Source organism: Canis lupus, chromosome 31 (assembly GCF_003254725.2).
Source record: "Canis lupus dingo isolate Sandy chromosome 31, ASM325472v2, whole genome shotgun sequence".
NCBI classification, from domain to species: Eukaryota; Metazoa; Chordata; class Mammalia; order Carnivora; family Canidae; genus Canis; species Canis lupus.
This window is the reverse complement of record NC_064273.1, coordinates 22,593,317-22,619,350: the sequence shown is the minus strand read 5'-3', so window position 1 is coordinate 22,619,350 and position 26,034 is coordinate 22,593,317. Positions and strand designations below refer to the sequence as shown.

The 26,034-nt window shown below is 37.3% G+C and overlaps 2 long non-coding RNA genes across 3 annotated transcripts in view; one reads left to right on the top strand and one right to left on the bottom strand.

The window, feature by feature from the left end:
- LOC112661757 (uncharacterized) overlaps window positions 1-26,034 on the top strand; it is a 43,852-nt gene that overhangs the window by 2,684 nt on the left and 15,134 nt on the right. For both annotated transcript variants that reach the window (XR_007407642.1, XR_003137941.3), the window contains exons 2-3: window positions 1,206-1,404; window positions 24,532-24,739. This is a non-coding gene — a long non-coding RNA (uncharacterized LOC112661757). The remainder of the gene's footprint in view (window positions 1-1,205; window positions 1,405-24,531; window positions 24,740-26,034) is intronic.
- Window positions 1,182-26,034, bottom strand: part of LOC112661756 (uncharacterized) — a 30,960-nt gene continuing 6,107 nt past the window's right edge. The window contains exon 2 of the long non-coding RNA XR_007407641.1: window positions 1,182-2,241. This is a non-coding gene — a long non-coding RNA (uncharacterized LOC112661756). The remainder of the gene's footprint in view (window positions 2,242-26,034) is intronic.

Below are 26,034 nucleotides of genomic sequence, written 5' to 3'. Positions count from 1 at the left end.
AAGTTACCTTTAGAACAGAGATTAAAATTTGACTGGCAAGGGAGAGAGTAGAAGGGGTTCTCAGACTGAAAAATTCAAATCCTTTGCACATTAGTCAGTATGTTGAGTGACTGAGATATTTCAAGCCAAAGAAATAGAATTGCTTTTCAATATCAGAAAAATGTGCTCTGCAACTTGACATGGCATATGTGGAATTACTTCCAGTCAGGGCATAGGTGTAAATAAGACCTTCCTTTGGCCAATTTTTAAATTTTAATGGTCATCAGTTTTGACTGAAACCTAACTCTAAGGATAGGCTGGGTGTTTCTTGGGTGGCTCTAATAGGCACTATCTTTGGCTCTGTTTTGTTGAGACATTATCAGATTAAAACATATCTAAACTATAGTCTCTTCATTTTGTACCAATGGATTTGTGTAGTGGGAAATACTGGATCCTAACACTTCAGTGATTTCTAACATTACCCTGAAGATAGAATGTGTGCATTCTTATGAAATTATTCTGCCAAAATTTAGAATAAATAAAAAGAATAGTAACATTCTCTCATTTGTTATTTTGAACCTGACCAAAAATGTGTATGATATAAATACATCATTTTTAAATTACTCTAAAATGGAAACAAAGTGGCTAATCACTGTCAATAAAGAGCACTTATGAAATATACTATGAACTGCAAAACAGTATCGCTACTGCAAATCAAAATGAGGAAAACAATATCAATTTTCCACAGAAGATACATTTGCTGTATATTGAAATCTGGGAAAAGCTATTAAATTCACAGTGTATCATAAATTTTATAAAAAGCACTCTTGACATTAAATTAAGAAAAATAAATAGTAAACTTCCTGGATTCACCCAAATGTGCTTTCTCATAATTTAATTATTGCTTGTGGATTAATTATACTTAACTTCATTAATTTCAACAGTTCAATTTGACCTAGGCCATTAAACACATTTTTTCCCAACAAATATATAAGAAATGAATCAGCAACATTGAAAAACACATTGGTGAGTCTGTTCTGTTAGGGAGTACTTTTCAAATTAATGGAGCAGAAATAAATTACGATGGCCGTCAAATAGATAGGATATTCTATATTTTAATAGATGATTTTTTCCCAGATCTGTATCACATAAACTGGATAAAACTCAACTAAGTTTTTTTTTGTTTTGTTTTTGTTGTTCATTTTAGTTTTTTTTTTTTTTTTTAGGTTGATTATCTTATTCTCCTTTCCCCTGGCACACAACGGGTGCTTAGTTGGGCATTAAATATGTGGCTGATTGGCTTAGCTATTTAGTAATGTGTGCTAACATCAGTGCTGATTACCAGAATTTCTTTCTTCAAAATAAAATAGCCAGGAAGAATTGCTTCACAGAGCATCTTGAGGAATCATCACAGCAAAACTAGGGGTAAGAAAATAGTCCTCCTTTAGCTGAATCAGTCCAGTGCCATAACGTAGGTGAGAACAGGCAATGTTAGGTAGATAGGCAGCACTTAATTAAGATAAAGTTCAGAATGAGCCTTAAGCTACTATTCCCCCAGGACCCCTGTTCCATCACCTCATGCAACTTAGGCACCCATACATGTGGGAAGGGAATGGAAATTGCAGAAAATGAATCAAAATGATGAAGATGAGGATGGTTACAATTAAATAAATGTGCACATTGGTAAACTGCTCCTGTCATTTGAATCAATACTTCCTTCTTGATCTCAGAGTGCTGCTATTCTTCATTATAGGACAATAATGTATAAGAATTAGGTAAGAAGAACTGATATATAATTATATGTCTTTTTGGAGGATCTTAAAAAGAAGACATTTGAATTTTTCACATAAATCAATACATATACAAAAAATGTCTTAAAATGATTCAAATTTAGTGAAAGAAGTACATGATTACATAGCTCTTTTATAAAATATGAAAAATCTGGAGGGTGTTTAAGATATAATAACATTATTACATATTAATTTGAGCTTATTCTTCAAGAAAAAAATCGTAATTACTATCATATGAATTTGTAACCATAAAATGTTATATCACAAGTTTTTATTCATTAGCCCAGGTTAAATACATAATTTGAACAAATTGAAGAGGAATTATAGGGTCCCTGGGTGGCCCAATGGGTAAAGCTTCCAACTCTTGATTTTGGCTCTTGTCATGATCTCAGGATCCTGGCATCAAGCCCCAGTGCAGGCTCTGCACTTGGGAGTGGAGTCTGCTTGTCCCTCTCACTCTGCTTTCCTCTCCCTGGAATAAAAAATAAAATCTTAAAAAAAAAAAACAAACAGGAATTACAAGGAGGGTAGAGGGGTTTGAGGAGCACTCTTGGCTCACTGTCTTTTGATTTTCTATCTCTCTATGTAAGTGACTCAATTGTAAATGAAAGACAAATTACTCTTGAACATAGAATCGTGATTTTTTTTTTTGTTTTGGTTTGTTAATTCCCTAGTTAGGTACTGGGGAGAAGGCCCAGTCTAAAAATTTAATCTAGCTCAAGGTAAATGTGATGGTTAATTTTATGTGTCAATCTAGATGGTGTTTTGGATGAGCTTAACATTTTAATTGATAAATTTTGAAAAAGCAGATTGCTTTCCACAAGGTGAGTGGGCTTATCCAATTAATTGAAGGCCTGAATAGAACAAAAAGACCAGCCTCTATGAGCCAGAGGCATATTCTCTAGCAGACTGCTTTTGGGCTTTATCTTCACCATTGGCTTTCTGGGGTCTTTAGCCTGCTGACCCACACTACAGATTGGGATTTGCTAGCCTTCATAATTGTGGAAGACAGTTTCTTGTAATAAATTTCCTTTTACTTACATACATCTGATTGGCTCTGTTTCTATGGAGAACCCTAACTAATATAAACTTTGGTACTGAGGGGTTCTAGAAAGACTTAAACATCAAGAATGGAGAAACCTGACCAATACAGTAGTAAATATAAATGGAATTTTGAAAGCTTGAGCCAATTAACTAAAAGATGCAATTAACTAAAAGATGGCCTTGAAAATTTGGAAGGTCTGTAACAGACTCCATGGATGTCACAAAGTAGGTCCCAGGCTTACGCTGAAGACATAAATAGGAACAATTAAGCTGACACTGCTCCACATAATGGGACGTTTAATGTCAGAAGGCCTGGCGTGTTGAGTCTATTATTATGAGTCCTTGTTAACAAGGGCCACTGGCTGTCCCCATAGGGAAGCATAAGGCCAATCTACCCTTTTATATCTTTCTAAAACTAAAGAAATGAGTCAAGTGCAGCATGGATCTTCAGCCATTTTCACCAAAACCTTTTTAAATGAGCTTGGAAGTCTACATATTATCCCTACTTAATCTCTCATCTTAAATTACCCCAGTCCTGCCACCTGGGTGGCTCAGTCAGTTAAGCATCCAACTCTTGATTTCAGCTCAGGTTATGATCTCAGGGTAGTGAGATGGAACACACCAAAGGGCTCCACAGTGGGCTCCATGCTGAGTGTGGAACCTAGTTGGGATTCTTCCTCTCTCCTTCTGCCCCTTCACTCTTGCTTAAGTGTACAGACTCTACATAAATAATGAAAATTGAATTACTCCTGTTGTTCTGTCCATTTTTGCTCACCAGGAAAACCCATATAATCCAAATAATTAAAGTTTAGCAAAATTAAAATGCTCACAATGTAAATTTGAACCACTTTCTATGATTACATTCCTGCAAAAAATTAAAATCCCATTAACAAATTCTCCCTTTCCCTTGAAAAAGTTAAAGACCCATGACACTAGGCAGCTGGTAGCATTGGTAGGGGCATAGTTTGTGACTCTCCAGGAATCTCCATGTAAAACTAAACAGAGAGACTAGATTGCATCTAAAATCCCATGTACAACCCTTTCAAAAAATATTAAGATAACCCTAAAATTTAAGCAAGTGAAAACAAATCTTTCACGTGAACATGACTTCAGGGTTTCAGCATTTGTGTAGAAAGAAGAAGAGGTAAGAGATAGTGTCTACTTTACCTGAGAAGAGAAAAATGTGAAAATAGCCAGTAAGCATTTACAGAAAGGCAGGGAGGGTCCATTTGCAAACAAAAGCTGAAATCAGAAAGGATTTTTGTTAGTTGGAATAGCTTTGAGTACTAGGAGTCCACCATACAAAGATGAAGGATCTGCCCCCATGTGGCCCCTGAGAACTGTTTTGGTTTCATTTTTTAAGATTTTATTTATTTATTTTTGAGAGAGAGCAAGAGAGCAGGAGCACAGGAGTAGGGAGGAGGGGGAGGGGCAGAGGGAGAAGGAGACTTCCCACTGAACTGGGAGCCCAACAGGGGGCTAGATCCCAGGACCCCAGGATCGCGACCTGAGTCCAAGGTAGCCACTTAACCGAATGAGCCACCGTCGGTTGTTTTTTTTTTTTTTTATGAAAATTAATTGAGATATTTAATAGTGAAAACCATAATTTCATCTGAATATAAATGTATGCACATGTTTCCAATGAGTTATCTATCAGTTATCACAAACAGCAACAAGGACCTTAGAGCTATGTTAGAAAAATGTATAGCTGGGTTTTAACTCTACAATCTCACTTGCTCTGAAGAGAACACCATCCATTTCAAATTAGTGTCACAAACTCCAAGGCACCTTTTGAAACACACCAACTGAGGGCCCCCTTCCAGGCCAGGGTCCTGCATTGAAGACAAACTGATGGAAGCGGAATCAAAATTGAGTGGCACATTGAGAATGTGGGAGTTACAAGGCCCAGATCAAAGCAGGAAGGAGACAAAAACAAGAATCTGCATAAAGCAAGTGGCTGTATAATTAAATGAAGAAGCTTGGGAGGTTAGAAAGCTCCCTGAAACCCTGCCTCCTATAAAAAGTTCAGAAAAATTAATTTCACATAAAAATGAGTAACAGAAAGTGATTTTGAAGTCAAATCCCATACAAAGATATTTTGAGAAAATGAGGGGGCGGGCACTAAGGACGCTGACATCCTTGAGCAAACACTATGAAATATATGTGAGACATACATCCCCCAAGCTGATCAAAACCATAACTTATTCATTCAAAATAAGCCAGAAAACTTAAAGAAAATGATACAAGTTTGAAGGATGATGTAAATCAGAACTCAGGAAAATATTAGAAATAAAAGAAAAAATATTTCAGCATTCAAGGCAAAGTTTGAAGAACTTTGAAGGAATATAAGAACAAACTTAACAGTTAATGACTTAAGAGAGTGCAAAAAATTTAAAATCAAAAATAAAGAAATAGGTAAAAAGAATTTGAAAGAAAGTGACAAACATTGAACCTAGACAAAGATTGTAATATGGATAACCTTAGTTTCGGAAGAAGAACCAAACCATATGTTTGTACACATAGTTATAAACATAGATATGATGAAAATAGTTTTTACTTTGATGTTTTCATTCCTTAACTATTAACATCATTAATTTAATTTTATCACCAATGTATTTGCTAAATTTTATCATCAATTTGATAATTTTTTGACAGTCCACTTGGGCATTCTAAATCAACAGCCTTGAGAAGTGCTAATACGGACAACTTTATGTTTTCATTGCTAATACTTATGACTTTTATTACACATACATTTTTCTGGGTTTATTACTGGTATTAATACATTACAGTTTTAAATGGATGAGGCTGTAGTGGGTTTTTTTCAAATTAAAAAAAATGCTTTTAATATTTCATGGTTAATGTTTGTAATATTTTAGATGCTCTTTAAAAAGTTAAATAAATTCTCTTCTACCCATGTTTATTATTATTGTACTTTTATCATAAATGAATGTTAAATTATTAAAAACTTTTTTCTGTATCTATGGAAGCATCACATACTTTTCCTTCGTTAATCTGCTAATAAGGTAAAATACACAATTTAATTTTCTGATGGTAAACCAATCCTGAATTTCTAGGTTACACCCAACACTGTTATGTTTTCCTTGTTTATTTTACTAGTTTGGTTGACTAACTTTCTGTTTAGGATTTTTGCTTTGATCATCATGAGTAAACTGGCCTATAATTTAATTTTCTTACATGATTCTTTTCTGATTTTACTACTGAGGTGATGCCAGGTCCAAAAAATAAATTGAAGAGATTTCCTGATTGTTCCTTTGAGATATTACCCCCAGTTGAGAACCATTGAGTTAGATAAAGAACAGAAGATTAAACCAAAAGAAAGTAGAAATATGATATAACAACAAAAATAGGAGCAAGATTAGAGTAAAATGTAATGCATAAAAATGATAAAGTTTTTGAAAATACTAATAAAACTAGTATGGCCAGTTTGGTCAAGAAAATAGTAGAAAATATGCCAAAAAAAAAAAAACCCCAGTATGTGAAATCAAAGAAATATACATAAGTATATACTCGGCAGAGACTAAAATAATCAAAAAAATATTTTGTGAATAATTTTATGTTAATAAATTTGACCAATATGACACATTTATACCACTGATCACTTTGTCTTCCTAGAACCTTTTATCACTTGAAATCTAGAATTTTTCTTTCTTTTTTTCTTCTCCACCTAATTCAGTGATCATTCATTCTTAGCTTCCTTTGTAAGAGTCTCTGAATTTTCCAAGACTAGGGCCCCTAATTTATCTTGAAATCCCAGAAGGATTTATCTAATCCAAACACTTTTCAGTTTAATTTTTCTACAATTGATTCATGCTCAAAGTCCTAACTAATATATTCATTTGCCTACTTAATACATCCACTTGTGTACCTAATAAGCAGTTCAGAAAACCCAAATGCCTTATCTTCTGATTGAAAGCTGTTTCTTCCAGTCTTCCATATGTCTGTCTAGGGCAGTCCGATTTGTCCAATTTCCTGGGCCAAGTGCATTACAGTCACTTTTGACTCCTTCATTTCTTTCACTTTCTACATCTAATCCCTCAACAGATCCTTGGACAGTATCCAGAATCTAACCATTTCTCATTATCTCCTCTGCTACTAACCTGGTCTAACCCACCATCAATTCTCACCTGCAACACTAGGACGGTCCCCTAAGAGATATTTTTCATCTTCCTGTCATCAATCTGCTGCACATGATCTAAAGTAATCTTTAAAAAGAAAATGTCAGATCAGCTCACTTATCTCCTCAAAATCTTCCATTGGTTCCTCCCTTAAAAAAAAAATACAGAATAAAAGCCAACTCCTCGTAAGGAACAACAAGGCTCTGCCTAATTTGTTCCCTGATACTTCTCTAATTTCATATCCTACCAGGGTTCTGCTCGTTCATTTTGCTTTAGCTACATTGGCATCTTTATGTATCTTCAGGGATATCAAATATGCTGTAACTTCTGTACCTTATATTTCTGCTCTCTTAAATACTATCACAGAGTTCTTTGCAATACATTTTATCAGAAAGGTCTTCTTCAACAATCTGCCCAAAATAGCAACTCCTTATCACACTGTCTCATATCTTAGCACTTGCCACCACTGACATTACACATGGCAAACACATACACACACACACACAACACGCACAGTCTATATTTCCCTATTAAAATACGCAGGCATAATTTGAAGATATTGTGAGTTTTGTTCCAACTCACTTCAATAAAGCAAGTCAAAAATTGTTTTGGTTTCCCAGTGCATATAAAAGTTATGTTTACATTACACTGTAGTCTATTAGGTATGCAACAGTAATATGCCAAAAATGTACATTCCTTAATTTAAGAATACTTTATTACTAAAAAATGCTAACCATCATGTGAGCATCCAGTGAGCCATAATCTTTTTACTAGTGGATGATCTTGCTGCCATATTGATGGCTGCTGATTGATGAGAGTGGTGGTTGCAAAGGTTGGAGAGGCTGTGGCAACTTCTTAAGATAAGACAACAATAGGGGCACCTGGGTAGTGCAGTCACTTAAGCATCCAACTCGTGGTTTCAGCTCAGGTCATGATCAAGTTCCTGGGATCAAACCCTGTGAGTCTCTGAGCTTACCATGGAGTCTGCTTGGGGTTCTCTCTCCCTTTCCCTCTGCCCCTCCCACTCATTCTCTTTCTCTCTCTTTCCAATAAATAAATAAATCTAAAAAAAGTACAACAATAGAGTTTGCCACATGGATTGACTCTTTTTTCATGAACAATTTCTCTGTAGCATGCGATGGCATTTGATAGCATTTTATCCACAAAACTTCTTTAAAAATTGGAGCAAATTCTCTCAAAACTTGCTGCTGTTTTATCACCTCTGTTCATGTAGTATTCTAAATCCTTAGTTGTCATTTCAACAATCCTCAGAGTAGCTTCAGGATATAGGAGTAGATTCCATCTCAAGAGAACACTTTCTTTGCTCATCCTTAAGAAGCAACTGCTCATCTATTCAAGTTTTATCATGATATGGGAGCAATTCAGTCCCATCTTTAGGATCCATTTCTAAATCTAGTTCTCTTGCTATTTCCACTATGTCTGGAGTTACTTCCTCCACTAATCTTGAACCCCTCAAAGTCACCCATGAGGGTTGGAATCAACTTCTTTCAAAATCTTGTTAATGTTGGTACTTTGATCTCTTCTCATGAATCACAAATGTTCTTTCCTGGTGGATTCTTTCAAGAAGGTTTTCAATTTACTTTGCCCAGCTCCATCAAAGGAATCATCATCTATGGCAGCAATAGCCTTATGAAAAGTATTTCTTAAATAATGAGACTTGAAGATCATAATTACTCCCTGATTCACGGGCTGCAGAATGTATGTCATATTAACAGGTATAAAAATAGCATTGATCTCATTGTACATCTTCATCTGAGCTCTTGGATAAACAGGTGCATTGTCAATGAGCAGTATTAAAAGTAATCTTTTTTGCTTTTTAAAATATTTTATCTATCTATCTATCTATCTATCTATCTATCTATCTATCTATTTATAGAGCATGAGCAGGAGGAGGGGCAAAAGGAGAGGGAGAGAGAGAATCTCCAGCAAACTCTGTGCTGAGTACAGAGACTGACACAGGGCTTGATCCAAAGACCTGAGATCAAGACCTGAGCTGAAATCAGGAGTCAGACACTTAACCAACTGAGCCACTCAGGTACCCCAAAAGTAATCTTTTTTTCAAAGTAATAGATCTCAATAGTGGGCTTAAAATACTCAGTAAACTCAGTTATAAACAAATATGCTATCAACCAGGTTTTGTTGTTCCATTTAGAGGCCATAGGCAGAGTAGATTTTGCATAATTCTTAAGGATCCTAGCATTTTTGGAATGGTCAATGAGCACTGGATTCAACTTAGAGTCACCAGCTGCATGAGCTCCTAGTTAAGAGTCATCCTGTCCTTTGAATCTTTGGAACCAGGTGTTCATTTCTCCTTTCTAGCTATGAAAGTCCTAGATGGCATCTTCTTCTAATAGAAGATGGTTTCATCTACATTGAAAGTCTGTTATTGTTGGTATAACCACATTAATTAATTATCTTAGCAAGATCTGGATAATTTGCTATAGCTTCTACAACAGCAGTTACTGCTTAACCTTATACTTTTATGTTGTTGAGATGCTTTCTTTCCTTAAATCTCATGAAACAACCTCTGCTAGCTTCAAACTTTTCTTCTGCAACTCCTCTCCTCTTTTTTTTTTTTTTTAGATTTCATTTATTTATTCATGACAGACAGAGAGAGAGAGACAGAGACAGAGACACAAGCAGAGGGAGAAGCAGGCTCCATGCAGGGAGCCCAATGTGGGACTCGATCCCAGGTCTCCAGGATCACGCCCTGGGCCGAAGGCAGTGCTAAACCACTGAGCCACCGGGCTGCCCAGCTCCTCTCCTCTTTCAGCCTTCTTAGATTTGAAGAGAGTCAGGCCCTTGCTCTTGTCTGGATTAGGCTTTGATTTCAGGGAATGTTGTGGCTAGTTTGATCTTCTTTCCAAACCACTAAAACTTTCCCCATACCAGCAATAAGGCTGTTTCACTTTTCTATCATTGGTATGTCCACTGGAGTAACACTTTTAATCTCCAGAACTTTTCCTTCACATACACAACTAGGCTGTCTATTTAATGCAAAAGGCCTACATTTTGTGCTATCCTGACTTTTGATATGCTTTCCTCACTAAATTTGATCGTTTCTAGCTTATGATTTAAAGTGAGAAATGTGCGACTCTTCACTTGAATATTTAGAGACCATGGTAGGGTTATTAATTGGCTATATTTCAATATCACTTTGTTTTAAGGAGTAGGGAGGCCCTAGGAAAGGGAAAGAGATGGAGATTGGAAGAATATACACACATTTATTGATTAAGTTTGCGGTCTTATGTGGGTGTGGGTGTGGCTCTCCAAAGCAGTTATAATAGTACCGCCAGAGATCACTGATCACAGATCACCATACCAAATATAGTAATAATGAAAACATTTGAAATAATATGAGAATTACCAAACTGACACGGAGACATGAAGTGAGCAAATGCTGTTGGAAAAATGATGCTGACAGACTTGCTCAACACAGGCTGCCTCAAACCTTAGATTCATAAAAAACACAGTATGTGTGAAGTGCAATAAAGCAAACACAATAAAATAAGGTATGCCTGAATACTCCTGTACATTCCAAAGTTCTGTTCCAGATAGAGGGTGGAGAGTAAGCTTTCTGTGTTTTTTTATTCTAACTCGACTTATGTATAATTTCTATTAACTTGCTCCTCACATACCTCAGACCTGGGAAGATTTTGACTACAGATCCCCTCCTTAGGGACCTTAGATCAAACTGCATTGCCTCTAGACCTGTTGACAGAATTGGGGTTTGCGTAATAGCTGAGCAGAATGGGAAGAAGGGATCAGCACAAAAAAGAGATTTGAGAGCTTTGGGTTGGTTTATCTTTTTTTTTTTTTTTTTTGATTTTTTTTTTTTTATTGGTGTTCAATTTACTAACATACAGAATAACACCCAGTGCCCGTCACCCATTCACTCCCACCCCCCGCCCTCCTCCCCTTCTACCACCCCTAGTTCGTTTCCCAGAGTTAGCAGTCTTTACGTTCTGTCTCCCTTTCTGATATTTCCCACACATTTCTTCTCCCTTCCCTTATTTTCCCTTTCACTATTATTTATATTCCCCAAATGAATGAGAACATATAATGTTTGTCCTTCTCCGACTGACTTACTTCACTCAGCATAATACCCTCCAGTTCCATCCACGTTGAAGCAAATGGTGGGTATTTGTCATTTCTAATAGCTGAGTAATATTCCATTGTATACATAAACCACATCTTCTTTATCCATTCATCTTTCGTTGGACACCGAGGCTCCTTCCACAGTTTGGCTATAGTGGCCATTGCTGCTAGAAACATCGGGGTGCAGGTGTCCCGGCGTTTCATTGCATTTGTATCTTTGGGGTAAATCCCCAACAGTGCAATTGCTGGTTTATCTTTTATAGCTTTAAAATTCAGAGTCTTTATGTCCTGTGCAATACACATTAGTCTCCATTAGATTTTTCTAACTTTAAGTCACTAAGTATGTTGAAATTATTTTTAAGCCAAAAAAGGAGTTACAGCCTCATGAGGGAGAGTATTTTATGGATAGTATGTGAAGATCATTATGTGAAAAGACTATGATATTTGGGACTAATAAATTTTAGGAAGCATGCTCTGTTTCAGGCATATAAGGAGCTATTAGATCAAATGAAAAACACATATGAGGTATATGAAATCCATTTGGGGGAATCTTTTTAGACAAATGTAGGGATGCCCTCTTGTGTTTGATTTTCCATGGTAAAAAACATTTAAGAAAACTGTCTTCATTTCTTAACCTAATTTTAGCTATGGTCTTATTTTGTGAAAGTTGAAAAATACCTAACATTTATTAGGTGTCTCTAAATATTATTATGTTTAAAATACAATTTCTGTCTTCTAAGAAATCATTTTCCTATAATTAGAATGACTCTTTTACTTTTTGCCTTCTTTGATTTCACATTAACAGTTTATGTTAGAATTCAACCACTTTCTTTTTCTCAAAATAATAGATATTGCCATGGGTTAAAAAATTGTGAAATATTTTATAGATTCAAAAGTGCTTTCACATAAAACTTTTCCCTTGTTTCTCAAAAATAATCCTGTGAAGTGTGTAAATAAAGAAGTGTACACTTCTGTCTTTGAGATGAGAAAACCAAAGCCGTGATCTTCAGCAACTACTAGGAGCCTTCCAGCAAGTCAGATAGAGAAGTTGGACCTGCACCTTGCCCCAGACCTTTACACACTAAAGACTGAGTTTGACCAGTCTTGATGATGAATATTTTCCGAATCTATTTTTGTGACCTATGACCTGACACATGATCTTCATCTATAGAACAGAATACTTGAACTAGTAACCAACCTAGAAAACTCTAAACGTTATATGGAACATACATATCGCATATATATATACATCATGTATGTATTGCAATATACGTGTGCATATATATATGTGAACACAAGCCTGAATGTATATTACCTTATCACCGTAAGTTGCCATTTATTTAAACTATCGTTTTCCTAAGACAAGTTCTGATAAGGAGAAAAATCTCAAAATATTTACTTAAATACAACTAAATACTAACAATACTTAGCAGGACACCTGGGTGGCTCAGTAAATTTTTTGAGAAAAATCTCAAAATATTTACTTAAATACAACTAAATGCTAACAATACTTAGCAGGACACCTGGTTGAGCATCGGTCTTTGGCCCAGGTCATGATCCCAGGGTCCTGGGATTGAGTCCTGCATCAGACTCACCACAGGGAGTCTGCTTCTCCCTCTGCCTATGTCTCTGCCTCTCTCTGTGTTATCTCTCATGAATAAATAAATAAAATCTTCACAAAATAAATAAGTAATAAAGATAAAAATACTTAGCTATTTCAGCTTTCCTGAATTAAGAAACATCTAAAATCCAAATATCAACAACTTTTGGCATCTTCATATCCTAGCGAATACTAGCAAGACTTACAGAAAAAGGAATATTGCTATGAAGACATTGCTCATTGCTATATTATGAAAATCTTCATTTTATTTGGTTCTACATCAAAGGATGTTTGTAATTCAACAGAATGTTTCCAAGTGCTATCTTATGTCTGAAAGGAATGAATGCCCTTTTTTTCTTTTGTGAAATGGCATTTTTTTATCCTATGAAATGGATGTCCTTTCCATGTTTTTAAATATGATGACTTTTGTGATTTTGGAATAATAGGGCTGGCCAACTCGTCAGTCTCTGAGTCTAAGACCAAACTGGTTACAGGTAAGAGAAGAAAATATAAAATAACCTGCAAACAGAGAAGGGAGAACAAAAATGTTGACAGCTATGGTGAGATGACATTTGAAAAGCTACTTTGCGGCCATTTGGAGAGTATTCAAGATCTTTTAGTTGATGACTGAGCACAGATTTCACTTCATAGGAAACAGTTTTAATAGACTCTTTACGTCAAGAAACAGATTAAAAATCTCATTTTTCACCAACTATAGCTTTGTGGGTTGTCTGCCTGCTTCTATGATGACTCAGAAACACCTGCACTGTGAGGGCTGCTGCTCCTTCTGGCTGCGGAGGGCTCATCCCCCAGAGGGGGCGGAGGATGGTGGACAGCATCCACATACTCTCCAGAAAAGTCAGGGCGCTACCTTTGTAGCTTTCTGGCTGTAATAGCTACTGTGTTTTCTGTTGTATATCTGGTTGGAACACGTTGCCTGTGGCCTTCGTTTTGTGTTGGTGGTTGGGATAGACTTTTAATCTCCTCTCAATGAACCCTTTGTCTCTTTTCTGCTAGACAGCGTAATAGGTAAAATATTTACTTGTTGATTTTTTTAAAAAATAATTAGGTGAGGTCATGAGATTCATTAAGCTTGTGCTTATCAAGGCATGAAATATGCCCACATAGATAATCCACCCTTGTTCTGTCCCACAAGGCTAATTCAGGTCACCTCACTGGGTGGGATCATTAGAGGTAAGAAAGTACGCATCGTGACATGCTGCATTCCAAGCAACCCACCTCCACCCACTGGAATGATAGGAGAGCATCGCCTAGGGGATGTGCTATAATATAGCAAGTCTCATGCTACTTCTCAACCCCAAATGAAAAACGTAAATTTATCTTTATGGACTCTTGCTACAGGGCCACTTTTTTCTATTATTTTTTCCATTGATGGCTCAGGCTATTAAACAGGGGTGATGAGAGAAGAAAGATGAACTATAAATATGTGTGTGTGAAGCTATGAGAGTGTGTGTATGCCTGTGTGTTGTGTGTGTAGGACAGAAAAAGAGAACAACCTAGAAAAAAACTCCTGTCAGAAGACTAATGCTGACATTACTTACGACTTTTCAGAATAGATTGTATATAGCTGTGAAGAAACCATCTAATAATAAAAGAATAAATAAATAAGCCTGTTTATTTCATTTGTATTTATTCTTGCTGCCTAGATACTGTTTTACACTGTTTTTAATCGGCCATGTCAATGCCTTTGGAAACCATGTCTAAAAATATACCTAAATAGCAAGTTTGGGTTTCACAAAACATTGCACAAATATATACAGAGTGATGGTTTACATATTATTAAGCCTTCATTTGTATATTATATGGAAAGTAACAGAATTCTATTTTTGGATATTAACACAGGGTGTGTGTGTGTGTGTGTGTGTGTATTTGTATAACACTGATTTCCCCGTAAAATGCTCATAGCTCTTCCCATTAATTTAATCACTCTGGCAGGCTGATAAGGAGACTAATAAATAGAGTCACAAATAACTTCTGGAAGGTCAGAGAAGGGGAACCATTAAGAATCTTTTGAAGAACTATCTAAGTAGTAGCAATACTTTAAAAAAATGAATAAAGTACAGGTACAAATCTTTGAGAATTTTCCAATTGATAAACTCTGGACCTTGAACATTGAATAGTAGTTTGCTCAAGATGAATTGTAGCGTTTACCTATTTTCAATGTCCACATGGCCATCCTGCCAGGAGACTTGATCTTTTGTCCATCATCTTTATCAAAGGTCTGGACCCTGGATATAGGATTGGCTACTAAATTTGAAGAGTCCAGTGCAAAGTGAAAATGAGAGGCCCCTTATTGAAAAATTATGAAGTTCAAGATGACAGTGGCAGATCATTACACCAAGCACAGAATCTTTATTAGTGTGAGGCCATGTATGACTATGTGGATCACATGCCCATGAAGCTGGCCTTGCCTGGAAGGTTTTACTCTTTTTCCAATGGATTGTGTTCTAGTTAACTTCTTGATTCCTTTCTCGGTCGTTGGTGACAATCCATACCTCGTACTTGTTAGTATCCCTTGAACAGTACTCTGATTCACCTTTTGTGGGTGGCTTTAGGTCACTGTCCACAGTAAGTCTATTTGGTCTCCCAAAATCTTATCCTAATTCAGGCCAGCCCACCAGCACTCTCTCCCTTATCCACTTCAACAGGAAAAGGCAAAACATACGCCTTTGTTTATGTATGTTTTGACATATCTGTCAATCAAATTCTAGCTACATGCAAATTATGAAGGAAGTAGAAGAGCTTAGAGTCCAAAAAAACCCATAAAACTGAATAGATTTCTTTAGCTGTCTGTATTTATGGAAATCTTACCTTAAGTAAAAATATTTTAGTCAATTCAATGATCTCAGTCTCATAAAGGGTTATCAGTTTGGATGTTTCTTTTTATTGATTGGAAATGAAAATGGTATATACTGAGTATTTAATATACGCTGGAAACTTTTATATTCTATCTTGTTGAATCCTCATAACAATCCTGTGAGGGAAATTTTCATATTTTCCATCGGTTCGGAGCAGTATAATACAGAATTTATGGATCATTCCACTGTTGGCAACAAAACCGAATTTCTGGGGAAGGCCCTATTGGAAAGTGCTAGGTGAATGGTTACACTCTTCTAAACCCCATTCTCTCCTTAGTGATGGAAATTTTGCCGCCACTCTCAGTGACACTAGGTTTGCTGCCCCTTTTGTCATGTTAGCACCTTCTGTTCTTGCTATCTTGACCTCCGTGCCCCAGGTGAGGCACCTTGAGATGGGCCACTTCATAGTATAGTCTGAGTCTGCCCTGGAATCACACTGCCAGGGGTAGACTCTCTTACTTCTGAGGCTGTGTAGGATCAAATTCCATAATCCTTAAAAGCTGGCAACATCTGTAGGATTCACTCTCCTCCCTATCCTATGACTGAATCTCCTTTGGCCTCTTAAAATCTCTGTATTCTGAAACATGAAGGTACTAATGGCACCATCCCTTCTAGCTGGAAAGGTAGGTCACTCTTCCTACTTCTTTCCTCCTCTCTTTTCCAGGGGAGAGATTCACTCCATCCCCACACTATGTTGTCCACAACTCCAACTATAAATTCCTGCATTTCCATAGCTAATAGCCAGATCACCCTCGTTGGGGCAGCATATTTGGTTCCTCTCTTTTGGAGATTCCTTTGCCATGCTGACAAATGCTCAAGGTGATGTAGATCTTAAGCTGAGAACCTAGAATATGTCTGTGGCTTTGCCCAATGTTCAGTTACTCCACACTGTTTTTCAGTTAAGGGTATACAGGATGTGGCAGACAGACTTGAAACTAGTGTTTATTGCTATTAGTCCACAAAATATGGTAAAGGTGATGGGAAATCACCCTCTTGATTACCAAACATTGTACATTTTATAAGAATTCATCTTGGTAGCTGACTGGCTCTGAGGTTTCTATTAATCAGGACTCTTATGGGGATAAATAGGATATATAAAAATATATACAAATATATTTATATTTTATTAAATTAAAAATTTTAAAAATTACAAAATTATATACAATTATATATAAAATTATTAAAATCTCCTTATTATAAGGAATTGGCTTATAATTGGCTTAAGAAATTGGCTCATTAAAAAAAAAGAAATTGGCTCATATAATTATGGAAGCTAGTGAGTCTGAATCTGCAGTGTGGGCCAGCAGGCTGGAGGCCCAGGAGACCCTTTGATACATGTAAAGTTAGAAGGCAATCTGTTGGAAAATTTAATCTTTCTCCAGGAGGCCAGTCTTCTTGTTCTTTTCAGGCCTTTCTCTGATTGGGTGAGGCCCACTCACATTATGGAGGACCATCTGCCTTACCCAAAGATCACAGATTTAAATGTTAAAGTCATCCAAAAACACTATCCAAATTGAAACATGAAGTTAACCATCACCCTCTTCTATGCTCACTTTGAAGAAGATGCTATGAGTCCCACAGCCACAAGAAAATTAGTTCTGCCAACAATCTCAGTGACTTTCAAGTGGATCCTTTCCTAGTTGAGCCTCCAGATAAGAACCTAAACCTGGTGAACACCTTCACTCTGGCCTTGGAGGGGACCTGGTTAAGCCATGCCTGCCCTTCTGGCCTACAGAAATAGATAATAGATATGTGTTGTTCTAAGAAACTAAATTTGTGGTAAATTGCTCCACAGCACAGAAAATATATACAGAATACAATTTAGTAGTCAAAGGATCCACTGTCTCCTCCAGAAATGATCTTAATATTCTGTTTGTCAAAATTGTATGTCCATTGGTCTCATATGTCCTATAGTACAATATTGCTATTAGTACAACCAGGACATTTCTTTTGTCAGTTTTGTAGATCTGAAAATATGACCTTTATGTATGGTTCTCAACGGTACATTAATAAAACCCACACATCAGTGTTTGATTGTGCATTTTCTACTTTTCCCAATGGCAATATGGAGCAAAAAATGAGGAAAACTCATATACGGTAGTATAGTAATCAATCCAGTGATTGGGAAAGCTTTCTCATCTCTGTACCAGGAAACAGAAGGCTGAACCAGATAATAACCCCTGCATACCTATCTCTAGAATACTCCTTGAACAAACATTCTATTTAATATCATCCTGCACCAAAGAAAGTCAACTCATTCTGAAAGTTATGCCAAGCAAGTGCAATATGCGATATTATATATCCTCTCCGTGTTAAAAGGGTGGGGGTAGACCAAGTGATGCTATAGAAACTTGTGACGCTACCATGCAGAAGTACACCATCACCCTTGGGAAATACTATTCTCTGATCCTTGGCTCAACAGAGTTGTTTGAGGTATTTTGAAGCCTTATGTCTTTGTGCTCTGTGCCAAATTTGCCAACTAAGAGCATCAGATTACCCTGATGATAAGACATGTAGATCTTATTTGGTTGCTATGATCCTAAAACTCTGGGCACCTACCTGCATGGTAACTTATAGGCTTTCATTATCTTAGATAAGTCCAATCTAGCAGCTTGTTTATGCATTCAACCCATGGACCGGTTCTATTGCTTTTGAAATAGAACTTGTCTGTGAGTCTGCCTTTCCTCCTTAAGTTTTGCCAAATTCAGGTTATAGAAGAGGCCTGATGTCCTCCAGTCTGTGCCTTTAGCTATGCTGACTCATTCACTCACCAAGAAGCAAACAAAAATGAGCTACGAGCACTCCAATACTTTCAAAATCATCAGTGAGGGACTGTTCACTTTATCTTAACTGTGTATATCTCTGTCTCTCAAAATCATAGGTTAGCAAGTATATGGCTGGAACTGTAAATGTCTACCTCGAAGAGGGATCTTGTCATTGAATTGGGGTCAAGGTTTCCAGTGGAAATCAGTCTAGAAGTGAGAGAGGTCATGCAACAATATGCAACTACCATAGACAGGGTGGCTGCTGTTTGTTACTGTGGTTAGCAGCAAGCCACAGTGGTAGCCACAATGCTTTAACCATAGGGATCTGTGGCAGTGGATATATAACTATAGATTTTTAAGACCAAATTGGACAGGAGATATCCTAAGGTCCCATTTCATCTAAGTAATTGAAAATATAAAACCTCTAGATCTGAATGGAGATAAGATGTGAATTGTAATGATAGAGAAGCCCAGCTCATTACCCCTTTCCAAACCTAGAAACAAACCTAGAAGCCCTTGAATTAAAAGGAATCTGGATACCTTCAAAGATCCTGTGACACTGCCATGAGTATGTACTGTTGATCTTCCTTTTGGCCTTTCCAAAGAGTCCAGCAATTATGTATCAGCGTGAACATACAGCAGTGAAGGGAAATACCCATACCTTTTGGTCATTGTTAGACCTGAGTTAATGCCAATCTCTATAGACCCAGACACCATCATAAGTCCACACATTAGAGTTGGAGTTTATACATATACTCGCCTATATTGTAGTTTATATACATATATATGTATATATAGTTTATATATATGTATATATAGTTATATAGTATATATAGTTTATATACATATATATAATAAACTATAAATATATATATAAGCTATAAATAAACTTGCAGCTTATAGGTATACCCAAGTCTATATTACAGTGGGGTGAGGAACTCCATTAATTTGTTCATTGCATCCCCCAGGATGAAGAACCCAGATTCTATATATATAATATATATAATAATATATATAATATAGAACCCAGATTTGTTACGGTTCTATATATATATAGAATCTGGGTTCTATATTATATATTTATAGTTTATTATATATATATTATATATATATTATAAACCAAGATTCTAAATGCATAGCTGAAAATAAAATCCCTAGATCTCATTGTCTCCCAGAAACATGAATCAAGAGCCATCACAGTGGGAGAGCTCACAGAATGCTGTTCCTCCCCACAAGGTGAATAAAGCAAAACACTACTACATTCTTTACAGACTTGAGAGATGAAATTGTGGTAATTCCTATATATACTTATTTAACTTTCCTTGATGGCATGCAAAGCTGGAAGATGTGACTTGGAGATTGAAAGTAGATTTACCCCAAATGAAATTAGATAGTGACATTAGTGGCAATGGAAGCCCAGATTTGATCCATTTACTGCAGTAAGTCAACACAGTTACAAATTGCTGCCAATGTAATCATTGTTTCTTGTATCCTAAGTGAAGACCAAAAGAATTTCTTGTCATTTGTCGGTGACAGCAATGCATCTTCACTATTCTGGTTAGAACCACATTCATTCTCTGACTCTCTGTTGCTGTTTCCTTCTCAAGGACCTATTGTTTCATCATCCCATGGGATACAGGCTGGCTCAAGCTACCAGTGAAGGTGAGCCAATAGTACCAGGTGAGCAAGAATAGTAGGCATCACAAATGTGAGTCAGCATAGAATTTAACAACAACAACAACAAAGTCAGATATCTGTCATGTCAGGGAAGTTTTAGAAGGTCCTGAGGGCTAGAGATGACAAACAATACAATGTGAAATAAAATTTATTCCATCTTGTGCCTCTTTCCTCTAAGAAAGAAACATAAAGCTTTTTATGCTTCTTTAGATTTTGGAGAGAAAGTAATTTTGTGTGAGCTGTTTTGACCCATTTACCAAACATCCTGTGAGAATGACAGCTTTGAATGGGAGTTCAGATCAAGAAAAAAAACTTTCCAGCTGGTCCAGGCTACAGTGCAAGCTGTTCTGCCATTTGGGCTTCATAACCAAGCAAATAAATTCTATTCAAAGTATCTGTAGCATCTGAGAAGTCTTTATGGATCCTGGATAGGAGACTCACTGTGCAGAACCCCAGGGATTTGGGGGAATTGATGCTGTTTTCTGCAAACAAATTCTTCCCCCACCCTTGATTTCTCTCTCTCTCTCTCTCTCTCTCTCTCTCTCTCTCTCTCTCTCACACACACACACACACACACACACACACAGATCAGAAACAATTCCTGACTACTGAACCCTGGAACAATCTGAATTCCTGACCATGGGATAGTACATGATCATGTGACTATCATGAACTAGCTCTCATCCCATCCTCCGAGACATAAATTTGAGTGTGAATATAGCAGTACTACATCATCAAGAACAGTTATAAACAAGATCAGGATAAAGCAGTTCTAAAGGCACGAGTAATTATTTTTTTCTTTTAGAAAGAGAAAGCATGCATGTGGCTAAGTGGTGGCAGAGGTTGAGTTAGAGGAAGAGAGAGCATCTTAAGCAGGTTCCATGCCTGGGCCTCGATATCAGGTCCCTGAGATCATGACCTGAGCCTAAATCAAGAGTTGGACCCTTAACTGACTGAGCCACCCAGGCGCCCCAAGGCACTAGTAATTTTTATGAGCACCAGGCTTGTACTTCCGGGGCTCCTACATCTACTGCTATACCATGTCTCCCTTACTCCACATATATGGCTTAATGATGAGTTCTCCATGACCAACTGAGAGGAAGAAAAAAACTGAATCTGGTTTATATAGAGTTCAAAACTAAGGACGACGTGGAGTCCTATAGGGTCATAGATATTCTTGAGGAGGGAGGGTGAATAGAACAAAACTTTTATCTGTCTGAATATTTTAAATGAAGGAAAGATGGCCACAATTATGTACCTGATATGGACGTGCATAACAGTTTAACATGTATACTGATCCATGGACGTGAGTAACAGTTTGACTGGATTGTTAGGGATTTGGAAGGAAAGAATGACTATTTGTGACAAGACTTCTGACACATAGATGGATATAGACTTTTAAGAACACACCTCAGGAAGAATATTGTATCTCACGTAGACACTCCCCATAGTGCTGACTGCATAGGATCTTCTCAGTGAAGTGTGGTACAAGATGATCTGTTCTGAGGATGTACATTAGTCCCTTTGAAGCCCACCAGTACCTGCTCAATGGGCTTATGAACAAAATGGCAGTGATGCCAGAGCTAGAGGCTATGCATACAATAACGTGAATTTCTCCTTCACAAAGCAGATCTAACTACCACCAGTTCTGACTGCCCAAATGGCTGATAACAAAGACCAATGTTGATTTTTTAAATTGGCACCGTAACAGATTGAGGGCAGCCAGATAAGTAATGGAAGCTTGATTACACTGGATCTTTTCCATTATGGAAAGAGCTTCAGTTTGTTCTCTGGAGAGACAGAGACTCCCTCTGGACAGGGATTTACCTCTCCCTTCTTTCATTGCCACCATCCGTTGACTTAGTCAATGCTTCATTTATCAACATATTGGCTCAGCTCAACTAACAATGCACCTGATTGACATTGTTTTTACAGCAAAGGACCAAGTCAATGGACTTATACATGTGGGATTTATGTACCCACCACTGAGAAGCAACTGACTGGAATGAAATTGAATGACATTGCAAAGCTCAATATAAAACACATATAAAGTAACTCTATTAATAGAAATCCCATCCCTATACAGGTGCCAAGAGAATCTCCTCCCCATCATCAAACTCCAAAACAAACATTTAAGTTTAAATATCATTCTTCCCTATTAAAACATGAGAATAGTAAAATCCGAAGTCAAATGTCTTTAATTTCACAAGTGAAATTTCAGAGTTCAAAAATTTCAATTTAAAGACCAATCATTATTCCCTCAAATTTATTATTTTCTTCAGTGTCAGGGAGGACAGTTCTATTAGCCTGAGTGGTGGTGAAGTACTCTCAGTAGCCTGAACTCTTTCTCACTGGAATGTGTGCAATCATTTCCAGAGCCTCACAGCTTGGCTTAATTTGATGCCATGTACCACATAGGCCTTATTTATAAAGCATTTAATGATCTAATAAGAAATGCAATATTATCTCATCACTAATCCCACATCAACAATGTTTAGAGAACAAGCCACCCCTCACCTCTCAGTTATCATTCTAGCCAAATTATCTTCATAGGATTCAACGCTTAGCGTTGTCAAAAACCATAGCAGCACACAACATGTCAAATGGAAGGAGAAAATTATATTGACTTCAGCCACAATGGGATGCCAGCTGGTCAAGAATATAAAACCTGAGAACTTACATTCAAGAGGGAAAAAATTCTCCTAGCTTGAAATTAATTCATGGAACATTTACCAGTTTTGTGTAATTTTGTGCACATTTGCCATGTCTTGGGGGGAAAGCTCTTGCTGCATCTTGCACCTCTCAGAGTCACATTTGATCCATTGCTCTCTTGGGCCAAGAATAGATATATGCCACGGTGGCCACTTTTGTCATCAGCTCCACATATTCTCTCCAGCATGCATGTTCAGCCCTGGACCCTATGTCTGATTCCACTGCCTCTTTACAAGAAATTGTTTAGGCCTGAGAAATCCAACTCCTAAGGAAGTTTTCTCCTGCAGGTGCATTGGTTAATTCCAAGTCCATCCTAGACCACGTAACTAGAGCTGTGGACGAACCACATGAATCAAAGGAGAATCCTCTCGATCACTGATACAAATCCAGACTTTGAGGCAGCAAATGTACTACTGCCTACCCAGGCCTGGCTTAACAATATAAAACTAGCATATTGCCTGAACACTATAACCCAGTGAAATTATGTACCTTTCAATTTTAAAGATCCAACTATTATTCCATTCAATAACATCTAAAAAGCTTATAGAGTCTTTTCTACTTACAATTAAATTTGTGCTGTAGCTGTCCTGTGAAATGAATCCAGCAACCAGCAGCTGTACTTTGAAGCAAATCATACTTGCTAAAGGCTCACCTTACTTTTTCCAGACCCTGAGTAGGGGAGAGCACTGAAGCCTTTCTCAGGCCTACATTTGCTCATCAGAGCATTTGTTTCCTTGCTGAGGCCTAAACTATGTAGAAGTTTCAGCCTTTATAGAAATAGTCACTTCAGGGGCAGCCCCAGTGGCTCAGCGGTTTAACACCGCCTTCAGCCCGGGGCCTGATCCTGGAGGCCCGGGATCGAGTCCCATGTCGGGCTCCCTGCGCAGAGCCTGCTTCTCCCTCTGCCTGTGTCTCTGCCTCTCTCTCTCTGTCTGTCATGAATGAATAAATAAAATCTTTAAAAAAAAAAAAAAGAAATAGTCACTTCATTATTTTCTTTACATGCATGCATACATACACATGCCCCACAACCAGCACCATCTCCACCATCACCCCCACCACTGCTATCACCCCAGCACCTCCACTATCACTACCACCACCACCACCTCTATTACCACCACCATCTCCATCCTCTCTCCACCTCCACCATCTCCATCACGTCCACCACCATTTACCTCTACCTCCCCCACATCCCCTCTATTGCCACTAACAGCTTTGAAAAACTATAATGAACAACTCATAGAATTCAAGGCAGGATCTTTATCTTCTAAATTGCTAAATAAAACAACAATAAACAAAAGAGTTTACATAGTAAAAGCAAATGGACCAAAGCAACAAGAATAAATAAAACAAAGTATAAAACAAGGAATTATAAGACAAAATGGCAGAAGTAAAGTCAGCCATACTGTTTTGATAGTAAATTTTGACTATGAACTATATTGCCCATTAAAAGGAGTAAAATTTGATAATTAAATTAAATGCTTTAAAAGTAATGTTTATTATAAATTACACACATAATTTAGAAATAAAATAAGAAACAAAACCTCTATCAAGAAAACACTAACAAAGGAAAGCACAAGTGGAAATTATAATATCAGACAAAATATTTTAAGTTAAGAATCATTAAAGAAATAAAGTAAATCATTTCATATTGTCAAAAAGGATAAATCTGTAATAAAAGTATTATTGTAAAAAATCTTTTATGTACCAACTAATAAAACATAATATGATATGCAAATAATACTTGATAATATTTTCTTTGCCTAGGACATCTAGTCCTAGCAAAACTTCTGCTTCTTGTTCTCATGACTCTATGTTCTGCTGACCTAGTGGTTAGGCCTACTGGTTAGCTCCAGAGTAAGGAATGCTTCCACCAGAAGACAGCAGTGACTCCATTGAACTGGAAGTTAAGTGACATCTGGCCACTTTGGACTCCTCATTTCTCTGAATCAACGGGCAAAGAAGAGAGTTATGGTGCTGGCTAGGGTGATTGACCCAGACTGCTCAGAGAAAATTGAACTGCTACTTCATAATTGAGGTAAGGTCAGGAATACAAGAGACCCTTTCTTTTCTTTCTTTCTTTCTTTCTTTCTTTCTTTCTTTCTTTCTTTCTTTCTTTCTTTCTTTTTTCTTTCTTTCTTCTTTCATTTTTTTTTCAGGAGACCCTTTAGGACTTATTTTACTGTTATCATGACTTGTGATTAAAGTCAATGGAAAACCACAACAACCAATACAGGCAGAACCACTAATGACCTGGACCCTTCAGGGATGAAGGTTTAAAACACCCCACCAGGTAAAGAACCAGGACCAGCTGAGTTGCTTGCTGAAAGTAAAGGGAATACAAAATGGATGGTGGAAGAAGATAGTTATAAATACCCGCTACTACCACATAGAAATGAGGACTGCAATTATCATGAGTATTTCCTCATTCTTTTCTATGTTTATGTATGTTTTGTTTGCCTGTGTGTGTGTGTGTGTGTGTGTGTGCAGCACAATGGACTAAATGTTTGTTTCTCCTCCACCCCCCCAAAATTCATATGTTGAAACTTGAATTTCTAATATAAGGGCGCCTGGGTGGCTCAGTTGGTTAAGTGTCTGCCTTTCTCTCAGGTCATGATCTCAGAGTCCTGGAATTGAGCCCTGTGTCTGGCTCTCTGCTCAGTGGGGAGTTTGCTTATCCCTCTCCGCCACTCATTCTCTCTCTCTCTCTCTCTCTCTCTCTCTCTCCCTCCCTCCTTCCCTCTCTCAAATAAATAAATAAAATCTTAAAAAAAAAAAAAAAGAATCCCCAGTGTATTTGGAGATGTGGCCTGTGAGAGGTAATTAGGTCATGAGGATAAAGCCCTCACAAAAGGAATTTGTGTCTTTAGAAGAAGCCAGAGACCCAGCTACCTGTTTCTTTATTTTTTTTAATTTTATTTATTTATTCAAAGAGACACAGAGAGAGAATGAGAGGCAGAGACACAGGCAAAGGGAGATACAGGCTCCACCTAGAGAGCCTGACGTGGGACTCGATCCAGGGCCTCTAGGATCAAGCCCTGGCTGCAGGCAGTGCTAAACCGCTGCGCCACCAGGGCTGCCCCTACCTGTTTCTATCACTTGAAAAATATAAGAAATCAGCAATCTGCAGCCCAGAAGTGATCTCTCACCAAACCTCATCATGCAGGTCCCCTGATCTCAGATTTCCAGCCTCCAGAACTATGAGAAATAAATGTCTTTTGTTTCACTCAGTCTGTGGTACTTTGTTATAGCAGCCTGAGCTGACTAACATGTAGACTCACCAATATTTTAATTTTTCTCTCTCTCTTATTCTTTTATCATGTAACATAAAAT